The 7,293-nt window shown below is 34.5% G+C and overlaps 1 pseudogene; it reads right to left on the reverse strand.

The window, feature by feature from the left end:
• Positions 1–704: 704 nt before the first annotated feature.
• LOC104107591 (glycosyltransferase BC10-like) lies at positions 705–3,333 on the reverse strand (annotated as a pseudogene).
• Positions 3,334–7,293: the final 3,960 nt, after the last annotated feature.

Raw genomic sequence — 7,293 nt, forward strand, 5'->3', positions numbered from 1 at the left:
GCAAGACAGTAACTTTATCTCAAAGTTACCCAGGTTCGAGTTTGATGGAACAAGGATGCTACATGTGATAAGGGTTGTTGCTCAAGAAGATACGAATATATTACTAAGGGACAAGGGTCTCAAAACTTGTGGAGTCCTTGGAATAGTAGGAGTCCTATTAGACAAGAAGCCACCTATGCATAAGACTCCTAGAAGATCTTGAAGTCCAGGCATTTAAATACTATCTATTTTGGACTTCTGGTTTTTATCTTTTTACACATCAACTGAAGAACTACATTTTGTTTACTCTAGTCGAGTACCACTATTGTGTTTTTCTTGAATCAGTCTAGTGAATGCGTTTTAGAGAATTGAGTTATAATCAAAGTGTCACAAACAATTAGTGTGTTGGAGTGAGTGTTTGCTTTACAATTTAGAGTAACTTGTAAATCAAATAGTCGTATTAGGAGTACTGGAGAGTATTAAATTACAGTCTTGTAATTGATACATTTTGGTTCATTGTTTTCAGTGGAGTTGAAGTTGAAAATCTCACGCAGTAGGTCGTGGTTTTTGTACCTTTTGAGCCGAGTGATTTTCTACGTAAAAATTGCTGTGTTTTACGTTACTGCTTATTTTACTTCACGTTTAAGGAACACGATAAAGAACCAAGTTCTTTATTAATTCAACCGGGCACTCAAGCTAACATTTTCATCTTTTTGAATATAACTTATACACATCGATAGTGTTACACAATCGGTATATTTTAAGGATAAAATCCAAGCATCACGGGCACAACCCGCAACAGGGGTTGCAATGCGTCCGGCATAAATTTCCTAGCAAAGATATAACAAATATTTGTAGTAATATTCCCATTGTACAAACACTCTGTCCCAAATCGAATTTGATTAAAAAACGCATCTGTAATATTATGCCATCCAAATTTCCTAGGATGAGGACCACCTCTTGACCAATCAACCTAAGTAATCGTCTTGTCAGAATTCATTTGAGGATATAAAATGTTCGAGAAAAAACCCAAAAACATATATTATTTTTGGCTTTAGACTCAAAGTCATACACATTCTTTCATATGGAGCACTAGTAGTCCATTTACTTTAACAAAGTGGTGCACTTTTAGTCATAACACTAAACACATTTTAATTTTTAACAGAAATCTAAGATCTGATAAAATATTTGTTCCATTTATTTTCATGTTTACCGAAAGAAATAAAGATGACAGATTTATCTAGATAGCAAATAGTAAATATACATAGAATTTATTTACTATACGTAAAATATACATTTTACTAAGAAATGTTAAACGCCGTTAATTTTTATTTGCAATGATTTTTATTTAGATAACCTCAAATGTTATCTAGATTTTTTATTATATACATAATATTTACTATACGTTGACATAAAATAAATATATATATTTATTAGATTTTTTTTATTTTAAGGGGAGTTAACGTATAGTAAATATACATAAAATAAAAATAAATTTTAGGTTATCTAAATAACATTTGAGGTTATCTAGATAATAATCATTGCAAATAAAAATTAACGGTGTTTAACATTTCTTAGTAAATGTATATTTTACATATAATAAATAAATAATAAATAGATAAATAGTAAGTAAATTTTATGTATATTTATTATTTACTATCTAGATAAATCTGTCATCTTTTTTTCTTTCGGTAAACAAGAAAATAAATAGAACATATATTTTGTTAGATCTTAGATTTCTGTTAAAAATTAAAATGTGTTTAGTGTTATGACTAAAAGTGCACCACTTTGTTAAAGTAAATGGGCTATTAGCAGTGGCGAAGCCAGAAAATTCAACAAGAGTGTTCAAACCTTTGCCAGTGGGCTATGTAAGGGTGTTCAAAGAATTTTTAATCAATAACAAGTAATATTTTACCTTATACGGAGTATAATTTTCCGGCGAAGGGTGGTCAGTTGACCACCCTTGGTTGCACGTAGCTTTGCCCCTGGCTATTAGTGCTCCATGTGGAAGAATATGTATGACTTTGAGTTTAAAGCCAAAGATAATGTATGTTTTTGGGCTTTTTTTCAGTGTTATGACTAAAAGTGCACCACTTTGTTAAAGTAAATTGACTATTAGTGCTCCATGTGAAAGAATATGTATGACTTTGAGTCTAAAGCGAAAGATAATGTATGGTTTTGGGCATGGAGCTTGACAATGTTCTTGAAAAATAGGGTAAAACTTGCGATCTGAAGCAATCTTCACAGCAAGTGATCGATCAATTTCGAACCATTGAGATCCTTTTCGCCATTGTTCGATCGTTATATTCAGCCACATTAGGCGATTATATTGGCCACAGCCCGGTTTTTGAGGATCGTCGTAATAGCCTAAGAAGCTTAAGTTTGAGCCAAGGAGGTGAAGGTATACGGTGGTGGAATTGGATAGAATGCATGAATCTGAAAGTAATACTATAAATCTTTGATTCGAGGAGTCTAGTAAAGTGTTTGCTAGAAGTCTTCTTTATGCATCTGTCATGGATATGGTGCCCAAATAGACCGGCTGCATTGAGATAAAAATGAGTATAATGTAAAGATAAAGTGAGATCACAATTTATTGTACCGAAGTCATACAAGTAATTGTCATAACAGAAAAATAATTCAATTATACATGTATAAAATCACACAAAATTTTAAAAAAGAAAAGAAGAGAAAGAACAAAAAATGCTAAAATAAATCCTGAAAATTAAATTTTGTGACATATATAAAATTGCCATGTAAGTATAGCTTTGTTAACAACTCACCTTACATATTATTCACGTGACATCACTTAAAAACAAAAAGGTCATTTTTTGACCCATCCTAATTCCCGGTGTCTTTACTACATGTAGCACATATATAGTGGATCGAAAAAAGATGGATATTTTTTAAGTAGTATCAAATGTATGTAAGGTGGGCTGCTAAAGTGATAGGATATATGAGTTTTTTAGGATTGAATTTAATATTTTTTGACATTATTTATTTTCTATGATATATATATATATATATATGAGTTAGTTATTTTTCGTTTCAAATATAAATTTATGACTTTAAGGCAATAAACTAAAAGTTCTAATCTTTTTAACCCTAAATAGCTTCGCTCTTGTTAGGAAATTTATGATAAAAAGATGCGAACCTGGCTAGGTATTATTCTCCCATAGAAGACAGAAGTTTCAGGCACATTTGGAATCATTATATGAAGGATGTGATGTGTTCATATATGGAATACAACCCTTGATATCCATTAAAGAACTTGTCCCATAAAGGACCAAGTGGCAATGGCCCAGGTGTTAAGAACATGAATGCTATTTTTGGTACCAACAACTCTTCATCACTCATATTGTGCATTAATAATATTTGTGATACTTTGAGAGAACCATGAATAGTATAATTAAATGTCTCATTTGATTTCCCTTTATGTTCATATGCTAGTTGTAGTGCCGGTGGTAGTTTTCGTCGAAATTTTCGAAACTTTTAGGAGGAGGAGGAGGTAATGGTTGTGGATGTTCAAGCTTTATTGATGTGGTAGAAGAAACATAAACAACATTTAGAGATTGTTTTAGGCAAATGGAAAGCTTTTAAAGCATAAAGCAGAAAAGAGACCAATTGATAAGCCAATAATAACAACGAACAAGAAGATCTTGAGATGATTGGAGTGGGAATTATGGACATTAAATACCTTGGAATTCATTGGTGATCAATTGGTTTTCTTTATCCAATATTTTTTTGATAAACCAAATAATTAATTAACAAAAATAATTACAGGGGTAGCAAGTTAATTAGAATGGTTGTCTAGGTGGCCAACATTGTTTGCATTAGTTTTAGTAATATTACAGACCAAAGTTTTTCTGTTGAAAGTAGTTCCTAGGATGTCTGCTCATAGTGCGTCGTTGACAAACACCGGAGAAACTTTCAAAATCCTAGTTCTACCAAAAAGCTTTTTCTTTGCTCCTTCCTTAGCTAGGAGGTTTGCCACCTGGTTCTTCTCTCTGAAGCTATGGCTGATGGCTGGGTTCCCCAGTTGTGTCATCAAGGATCTGCATTCACAAATAATATTGTCATAAAGCAGATGACCATGTTTTAACATTCTAATGATCTCCTGTGAGTCAATGTGAATGACTAAAGCTGTGAGGTTGGGCTGTGCTGCTATATTTTGGCTTTCAAGTAGTGCATAGAGCTCTGCTAGATTGTTTGTTATGGTTGGGAATCCTTTCATGTAGCCAATAGCCTAGCCACCTGAGTGATTTCTAAATAACCCCCCTATGCCCCTTTTCCCTGGGTTACCAAGGGAGGAGCCATCAATGTTTAGCTTAAAGTAGTCTCTGTTAGGAGGTTCCCATTTAACACTAATGGTAGTCCATTGTTTTTGAGGTTTATTCCTGGCTAGTAAATGGTATTCCATAGCCTGGGCAATGACAGCATTGGTTTGGACCTGCTCATTCTTTTGGTTAAGCAGGTTGTTCCTAGTTAGCCAAATGCTTCAGAAGAAGAATGGTAAAAGGAAGTGCCATTGTATGTTATCATTGAACTGTTTTTCCTTAAGCTTGTTCCATGTTATATTCCAAGAATCAGGCGTGAACCCTATGTGCATAGATATAGATTGTTCCAAAAGGATTTGGCATTGGCACAAAGGAAGAAGATGTGGTTTATAGATTCCTCTGTGTTGTTGCAAACTGGACAAGAAGGGTTGACTTAGAGGACCATGTTATGTAGATACTTATTTATAATGGTAGGCAACCTGTTGTGTTCTAGAAGACAAGTAAAGAATCTTATCTTATTAAGGGTTTCAAGTTTTCAAATTCAGTTGAAAGTGAGGGCTCTACTCAGAGTGTGTGTTCCACCAGGGGTTGACGATGGAGCAAGCTCACTTGGAGAAAATAGATCATTGCTAGTGGGCCCTAGATGAGTTTGTCCTCTCTCCCTAAGTTCAGGTTGAGTAGAGAGTTATTGATGGTAAGAGACACTGACTCAAGAATGGGAAAGGAGAGGGAGTGTAAGTTCCAGATCCTATTGTTGTATATGGATGATATTTTAAGTTTTCATCCCCATTAGTCTTTGGTCTACTGATGATGGTGTCAATGGGCCCCATGTTAGGAATCGAGCAGTCAGTGAGGATGTTAACCCTGTTTTCTTTGTTGATAACCCACCTAGAGGCTTTGTTGCAGATTTTCCAGTTGTCACGACCCCAATTTTCCTCCGTAGGATACCGTGATGGCACCTAGTCTCTACGACTAAGTAAGCCTAACATTTGATAACAATTGAACATATGTAACTAACAAAATACTAAATACCAGTCGAATAAACTCATATTAACCTCTGAATACAGAATCTCAACCATACAATTCCTAAGAACTATGGGAGAGAGTCATAAGCTCTATAGAATAAACGAAAATACCTAATACATCACTGTTTGAAAGAAAATACAATAATAAATGAGAATAAGGGAAGGTGACTCCGAGGCCTGCGGACGCAGAGTAGTCATACCTTAAAGTCTCTGATAAAGGCAACTAGCAGGTAATCTCTAACGACCGGCACAAATAGACATACCTGGATCTGCACAAATATATGAAGAAGCGTAGTATGAGTACACCACAATAGTACTCAGCAAGTGTCAAGCCTAACCTCATTAGAGTAGTGATGAAGCCAGGTCAAGACACCTACTAGGATATAAATAAGCAATATGGAAATGTAATAAGGATAAATAATGGAAAGTAAGAAATAACGGATTCAAAACAAGATAATAACATGAACAAATACCGGAAACTAAACATGGCAATACCAAAAAAGAAGCAACTGAAAAGAACCCAAATAATCATATACGGACAACAACTGGTAGAACAAATAAGAATAAAACAACAAAAAATGTTCCCACCAAAACTCTTTGAAACATAAAATAAACAACAAGAATAAAAAGGAGGTACCGCCTCGTGTATAATAAAATCAAAACCGAGGTACCGCCTTGTATAATCAAGAATCACAATTGAGGTACCGTCTCGTATTCACATTTCTCAATTTCAATCACAATCTTTCCTTATACCGCCGCGTGAGCCTTATATTTGAAATAGGTTTTGAAAATGGTTTTCCCGAAATAGCTACACGCACTTTAGCCCACTTTATAACGCCGTGTGGCTTCATGTAGTTCCCCTACAAGCAACACGCACACAAGTCCCACCGTATACCGCGCATACACATCAAACCCAAGCCTTATACCGCAACATGCACGTCAATATCACATCACAATAACAACTCGCACCACAAGTTCCTATATATCACAATTTGCCAACAATTCACAAAATCAATATTTCCACAACAATAGCCCATGGCTCCACCACAACGGGTACAAGAATATCAACAACAACAAAGAATGTAAAATGCTCAAAAGGAAGATGTTTCAACAATAATAATTTTGCCTCAACATGATATCGACTTTCATAATTTCAACACCAATAATTCAACAACGAGAGACAATGTATAACCATGATATTAAATAAGAATAACTCACAATAGAATAGATAACGTGTAATAATGACTCCAAATAATGGAATTCGACAAGGAAAGAGAAACATGAACAATAACTTCAAGTATTGGTAATCAACAATGAAAGAGGTAATATGAAACAATGGCTTCAATTGATGATAAGCAACAATGAAAGAGATAACATGTATAATGACTTCAAATAATGATAATCAACAATGAAGAGATAGCATGTAACAGTAAATGAGGCAACAAGTTCAACTAAATCATGAGAGCAAATTATCAATTAAGAGGTAGTACAAGTGTTAGCGAAATCATTCAAGGCATATAAAGATAGAATAACACAAGTAAGAATATATTGACTAAGAGACTTTAGAACATGATATGTCATTTCAAGTAAGGCATGGAATTAGTCTAAGTAATCTAAATCGGTCAAATACCACGTACAACCTGTGTACCCACTCATCACCTTGCATACATGGATTTCACTTAGCACAATTGAATCAAACAATACCAATCCTAAGGGTTAGTTCCCCCACACGAAGTTAGGTAAGACACTTACCTCAACTAGGCCAATTCAATACTCAAAAATAGCTTTTCCCTTAAAATCTGCCTCCACACGGCTCAAATCTAACCAAAATCGACTTAATATCATCAAACAATGCTAGAGAATTCAATTACAATAGATAAAGCTAAGATCTTTACACTTTTACCAAAAAGTTAAACCGGGGTCCGCCCAGTCAAAACCCGGGTCCAATGGTAGATTCTGTCTACCCATGACCCCATGAGTTCATATATGTGGTTATTTTCAAAATACGAGTCCAA

The sequence above is a fragment of the Nicotiana tomentosiformis genome, chromosome 9 (genome assembly GCF_000390325.3).
Source record: "Nicotiana tomentosiformis chromosome 9, ASM39032v3, whole genome shotgun sequence".
NCBI lineage: Eukaryota > Viridiplantae > Streptophyta > Magnoliopsida > Solanales > Solanaceae > Nicotiana > Nicotiana tomentosiformis.